We start from the raw sequence: 7,439 nt of genomic DNA, 5'->3' as shown, positions 1-7,439 counted from the left end.
GGTAACCTCAAGACTTCTTTGCCTGGCGACCACGCCCGCCCTTGTCTAAAGAGGGGCGGGCGTCCCACAGAAAAGGCGTTCCTCACACACATGTTCCATCCTGGAGCCGGCAACCTTTGCCAACGATGACTCAGGTAAACATGCCAACAAGCCGCCCGCCGCCCTGCGGTGCTCCAGCCAGTACAGTCACGCCAGGGATCACCTCCGCTCACCTGTGCGGCTCCCAGAAAACTCGCTGGCTTGTCTCCACTAGAAACAGGACCAAGAGAAGGAGGAAAACAAGTGGCAGTGGAAAGAGGAAAGTTGCGAAGAGGACAGAGGAGGAGAAGGATGGAGACAAATACCCATGCCTAGTGCTGGGCTGCAGGCTGGGAGGATGGCCAGCGATCAAGGAGATGGGCCCCTGCCTTCGAGGAGCTTCCAGTCTAAAGGAGGCGACATCTGTCAAGGGCAAAATTATGTATATGACAAGACTCATACGATTACACACTGTGGCAAGTTCTAGAAAGAAAAAACTGAAAGGAGGTGATAAAAGGTTATAAAGGGGACCTGATTTAAATCGGGGGAGGGATTAAAATGGACAGCTTTTTTTGTTCGTTTCTTTTTCTTTTTTTGGCCACCTGCACGGCACGCGGGACCCTAGTTCCCCGACCGGGGATGGAACCTGGGCCCTAGCAGTGAAAGCACTGAGTCCTAACCACTGGAAAGCCAGGGAATTCCCCAAGCAGACAACTTTAGAAGGAACATTTAAATGAAGACCCGCAGGAGTGGGACTTCGCCAGGTGAAGGGGGCCGGGACAAGCATATTAACCAAGGGAACAGCATGCAGGACTCCAAGGTGGGAAAGAGTTTGGAGTGTTTGGGGAACGGAAAAGGCCAATGTAGCCGGAGTATTGTGAACAAGGGAGAGGGTGGCTTGATGCCATTATTTCATACACAGAAGTGTGTAACATATTCCACTCTGTTTAATAAATCTGCCATGTGAGGCACTCTGCTGGAAACGGAGACCCCATCCCACGTTTAAAGCCTTATTCAGTTGTGACTAGCAAGGATTTGAATCCTGCTTACAAGACTGGTGGGAAGTTGGCTTCATCCTTAGAACTTTGGTCTCCTGTCTATTTGGTGGAATTATCAGCACTTGTTTCAGAGGATGGGCCTCTGAGTGGGCTGGGAAAATGTGTCGGGTGTGTCCCTTGTGGTTTGGGGCATACGGCGGCCCTCATACAATGGGAGCTACTGTCCCTGTTCTAAATACCTCCGCCCTCGACTTGGGATCCTGTGTCCAAAATAAAAGGGATATTTAGCTCTGCAACGGCCACTCCTTGTTTTTCTTCTTAGCTTCCTCAGAACCTGAGTGAAGGAAGAGGGTATTATTTATAAAGGTGCTTTTGGACACCCCCCGCCCCAAAAAAAGAACACACCGAGAGGGTGTGGGAGACTGTCGGCTTCCTCAGTGAGAGGAGGGAACCAGCAGAGAAGCTGGAAGGAAAGTTTTTTTTTTTAAGGACAAGTATAAATGTTTGAAAAACTCTGTTATGTGCTGATATTGGCAGCGCCGACACTAATTGTAGACTGACTCGTGGAAGATGGCATGGCCCCCAAGGGTGACATGCAGGTTCGTGAAGCATTTCACATTTTTGGAATCCAGGAGACGACGGATTAACATCTTTAAATTGCTGAAAGAAAAAGAACCCCCAAACCTGCCAACCTCTTTGAAGAAAGATACTCCTCAGAGGTGCAGGCCAAACAAAAATACCTTCAAACAACAGCTAAGAGAAGTATTTACCGGCAAATCGGCACTACAAGAACCTCCACAGGAAGTTCTTCAGGCTGAAGGAAAGGGACCCCAGGATGGAGCACCGAACTTCAGGAAGGAATGGGAACACTAGAAATGGTAAAGATACAAACACATTAACTATTTAAGGTAATAATCAATTATTAAATGCTAAAAGACATAATATTAATGGCACTGGGGTGGGGAAGGCATAAATGCAGCCATGGAACATTTACCAAAATAGACCATATGTTGGGCCCTAGAGCAAGTCTTAACAGATTTCAAAGAGCTGAAATCACACACAGAGTGTGTTCTGTGACCGCAGTGCAATTAAACAAGAAATTAATAACAGAAAGATAATTGGAGAATTCCCAAGTGTTTGGAAGTTAAACAACACATTTCTGAATAACTCATGGGTCAGGAAAGAAATCACAATGGAAATTAGAAAATATTTTTAACTTTTAACCGAATGATAATGAAAACAAACACATTGAAACTTGTGGGAAGCAGCTAAAGATACACCCGAGTGGAAATTTTTAGTTTTAAATGCATCAATTATAAATTAAGAAGGTTGAAAAAGAATGATCTAAGCTTCTGTCTCATGAAACTAGAAAAAAAATTAGTAAGTTAAATACAGGGAAAGTGGAAGGAAGACTGTAAACAAGATAAGAGTAGGAATCAATTAACTAGAGAACAAAAATGCAATAGAAAAAATTAACAAAGCCAAGTTAGGTGTTTGAAAAGATGTATACAATTTGACAATTCCATCAAGACAGATCAGGAAAAAATAGGAAAAAAATAACACCCCCTTTTTTTTTAATCCCAATAACAGAAATTAGAAGGGGCTATCACTGCAGATCCCAATGACATGTTAAATGTAATAACAGGATATTATGCCAATAAAAGTGACAACCTGGATGAAAAGGACACATTCTTTAAAAAAATCACGATTTAGCAAAACTAATACAAGAAAAAATAGAAAATCCAAAGAATCCTATACTGTTAAACACAACAAAGTCTATAATTTAAAGCCTCTCCCAAAGAAAACTGTAGACTCAGGTGGTTTCACTATTAATTTTCCAAACATTTAAGGAAGAAATAATACTAATCGTACACAAAATCTTATAGTGAACAGAAAAGGGAACACCTCCCAACTCATTTTATGAGGCCAGCAAAACCCTGATATTAAAACTTGACAAGGATATTACAATAAAAGAAATGTACAGGCTTATATCTCTCATGAACACAGATGAAAAATCCTAAACAACACATTAGTAAAGCAAATTCAGAGATCTATTAAAAGGTGAATACTTCATGACAAGTAGAGTTTATTCCAGAAATGTAAGGTTGGTTTAACATTTGAAAATCAATCAATGCCATTTGCCATAGTGACAGAATAAGGAGAGACAACATACAATCATGCCCACTGACGCAGAAAAATATTTGATAAAATTCAACACTTATTCATGATAAAAACTGTCCATCGATTAATAATTTTTAAAAACTTTCTTAATCTAATAAAGGCTGTATATTTAAGACCCTACTGTTAATGTAAATAAAACTCTTAAGCACTTTCCTCTTGTCCACTATCACCACTTCTGTTGAGTATGGTACTGGAAATCCAAGCCAGTGCAATAAAGCAAGAAAAAGAAATAAAGATTGGAAAGGACGAAAGTATAACTGTTTTTATTTTCAGATGACATAATTAGGTACATAGAAAATCCAAAAGAATGTACAACTATTAGAATTAATAAATGAATTTAGCAAGATCACTGGATAAAATGTCAGTATATGAAATTAAGTTTATTTCTATATACTAGCAACAAACAACTAGAAAATGAAATTTAAAACAATTTATACTAGCATAAAAACATAAAATAATTAGGAATAAATCTTTTGAAAGATGTGTAAGACCTACACTGAAAACTATGGAACATTTTAAAGAGAGATTAAAGAAGATCTAAATAAATAGAGCAATATTCCATGTTCATGAATTGGAAAGTTCAATATTGTTATAGTGTTAAGTCTTCCAAATAGATTTATAGATTCAATGTAACCTCAATCAAAATTCCAGCAGTGGTTTTGTAATGGATCATGACAATCTGATTTAAATGAAATTTCAAAGAATGTAGAAAGCCAGGAAAATTTTGAAGAGGAAAAACAAAGTTGGGAGACTTACTCTAGTAAATATTGAGACCCGTTATAGAGCAAACATAAGTAAACAATGGCAATTAAACATTGTGATATTGCTATTAGAATAGACATACCAATGGAATAGAAATAGACCCACACATATATGGCCACTTAATTTACAATAAAGCACTTAGCAAGACAATGGAGGAAAAGATGCTCTCATCAGTCAATGATGCTGAATTGGATATTCATTTGGAAAAAAGCGAATCTTGACCCCTACCTCATAGCATGCACAAATATCAATGCAAGATGAACTATATTCCTAATGAGAAAGGTAAAACAATAAAGCTTCCAGAAGAAATCAGAAGAATATCTTCACGATTTTCAGATAAGCAAAGATTTCTTAAACAGGACATAAAAGCCATTAACTGTAAAAGAACAGGTCGATAAATTGGACTTTACCAATATTAAGAACTTCTGTTTACCGAAAGAAACTAATAAGTGAGTAAAAATATAAGCTCCAGACTGGGAGAAGATGTTCACATTACCTATATCCAATAAAGGACTCATGTCCAGAATATATAAGGAAACGTTACAAATCAATTAAAAAAGACAAGTAACTGCATTAAAAATGAACAAAAGACTTGAAGAGGCAGCTCACAAAAGAGAATATCCAAATTACCGGAAAGTATTAAAAAAAAAAATTCAAGTTAAAACCACAATGAGCTGCAACTCATTGAAGTTAAGAAAGTACTCAAAATGATATAGCCAACTAGAATGACTAAAACGAAAATGACCACAATAGCAGTGTGTGTAAGGATGTAGAATAAGTGAACTCTTGTACAGAGCTGAGAACTGGTACAACCACTTTGGCCCACACCACGAACCAACAATCCCCCTCCTAAATTTATTCCCAACAGAAATGAGTGCATGTGTCCACCCAAAGGCATGGACAGGGAAGCACATAGCTGCTAGATGATCAAGAAATTGTAGTTTATTCATACAATGGAATACTACACAACGACAAAAAAGATGAATCCATGATATACCAGTAATATGGATGAATCTCACAGAAATAATATTGAATAAAAGAAGCCAGACACAGGACAGGAATAAAAATGCAGACGCAGAGAATGGACTTGAGGACAGGGGGAGGGGGAAGGGTAAGCTGGGACGAAGTGAGAGAGTGGCATGGACATATATACACTACTGAATGTAAAACAGATAGCTAGCGGGAAGCAGTCGCATAACACAGGGAGATCAGCTCCGTGCTTTGTGACCATCTAGAGGCGTGGGATAGGGAGGGTGGGAGGGAGACGCAAGAGGGAGGAGATATGTGGATGTATGTATATGTATAGCTGATTCACTTTGTTGCAAAGCAGAAACTAACACACCATTGTAAAGCAATTATACTCCGATACAGATGTTAAAAAAATACTTTTTAATAACCTATATGGGAAATAAAATATCCAAAAAGAATAGACATATGTGCATGTATAACTAAATCACTTTGCTGTACACCTGAAACTAACACAACATTGTAAATCAACTATACTCCAATATAAATTTTTTCTGAATTTTTTATGGCAAAATAAAATAAAATAAATGTTATTCTATAGTAAAAAAAAATTAAAAAGCACATGTCCTATATTCATTTTTTAAAATAAACAAAAACTTTTCTGCTTTCCATTTTCACAGTGCTAATGTTTTTTATTGTAGTGTAGTTGCTTTACAGTGTTGTGTTAGTTTCTGCTGTACGATGCAGTGGATCAGCTATATGTATACATATCTCCTCTCCCTCTTGGACTTCCCTTCCCCCCATCCCACCCATCTAGGTCATCGCGGAGCACCGAGCTGAGCTCCCTGTGCTATACAGCAGGTGCCCACTAGCTAGCTATTTTGCACACGGTAGTGTATTTACGTCTAATTTTAAAATCCTTTGTCCTGCTTGACTCTCACCAATAAGACTCCAGAGCTTGGATTCCACAATTCCATCCCCTCTGTTACAACAGGTAGTAAAAATAAACCCAGAAGAATTAAAAAGTAGAAAGTGATCTGTATTACGCTACTGCTACTGTTGCAAAAAGGCAGGCAATGTTTATCATAATTATATTTATTCTGAGGAAATGACAGATGGTGACTTTCATAAAAATATCAGTCTTATTCTCCATTTTAATGTGAACATATGTAATCTGCTGTATTCTATTTTTTATAATTGTTGTTATAGTGTTCTCCAGGACTTGCATTTTCATCTTATTAATGATCCCTTTCAATGACCAAAAGTCTAATGTGTTAATTATTTCTTTTCTATTGTTGTTCATCTTTTTTGTATTCCATCAAAGGAACTTATGCCCACCCCAAGTTTACCAAGATATTCTCCTAGGTATTTTAGAGTTTCAGCCATTACATGTAGACATTTTATCAAGATTTAGTTAATTTCTGTGCATAGCCTCTGTTAAGGATCAAGGTATTTCTCTCTATTAAAAACTATAGTTGGGCTTCCCTGGTGGCGCAGCGGTTGAGAGTCCGCCTGCCGATGCACGGGACACGGGTTCGTGTCCCTGTCCAGGAAGATCCCACATGCCGCGGAGCGGCTGGGCCCGTGAGCCATGGCCGCTGAGCCTGCGCGTCCGGAGCCTGTGCTCCGTGACGGGAGAGGCCACAGCGGTGAGAGGCCCGCGTACCGAAAAAAAACAAAAAACAAAAAACAAAAACAAAAACTACAGTTGTTTCAGAGTCATTTGTTGAAAAGACTTCTATTCCCCACTGCATTACATCAGTAACTTTGTCAAAGTCAATCTATCATATATGCATGATTTGATTTTGAACTCTTATTATTTCATTGATTTTTATATGTTCTTGAAGTAAGCCTTGAAATCAGATAGCGAAATCTTACACCTTTTTCTTCTTTATCAATGTTGTTTCAGCTATTATAGGTCACTTACATTTTCATAAATATTTTTTGAGTCAGTTACCTATTTCTACATGTCCCTGGTGGAATTTGATTGGGAATACGTTGAGTCAACAGATCAAGTGTAAAAAACTGGTATCTTAGTCATATTGAGTTTTCTGTTCTTTGAAAATTACGTATCTCTATTTGGATCCTCTGTAATTTCAACCTGAATGTTGTCGTTCTAGTATTCAGCTCTTAAACATATCTTGTTCAATTTATTCTTAAATCTAAACATTATTGTTTTTAGAACTTCATATTCCAAGCATCTATGGCTTATTTATAGATTTAATTAATTTTGGTAAATTGGCCTTGTATCCTGTGATGATGCCAATTTAAAATATTAGTTGATGGAGTCTTCTTGAAGCCTTTCTGGATTTTTCCTTTACCCATAATTATATGACCTGTGAATTAAAACATATTCTTCTTTCCAATCTATATACACTTTATGTGTGTTTTTGTCTTATTGCAATGGCAAGGAATTCCACAAAATGTTGAATAGAAGTGAAGGGAGTGGAGATGCGTAGCTTAATCACTATCTTAGAGGCAACGTCTAAGTAACTTTTTTAAGCATGATAGAAA

The sequence above is a fragment of the Grampus griseus genome, assembly GCF_964374135.1.
Source record: "Grampus griseus genome assembly, chromosome: 11".
Classification (NCBI taxonomy): domain Eukaryota; kingdom Metazoa; phylum Chordata; class Mammalia; order Artiodactyla; family Delphinidae; genus Grampus; species Grampus griseus.
Note: the sequence above shows the minus strand (reverse complement) of the source record.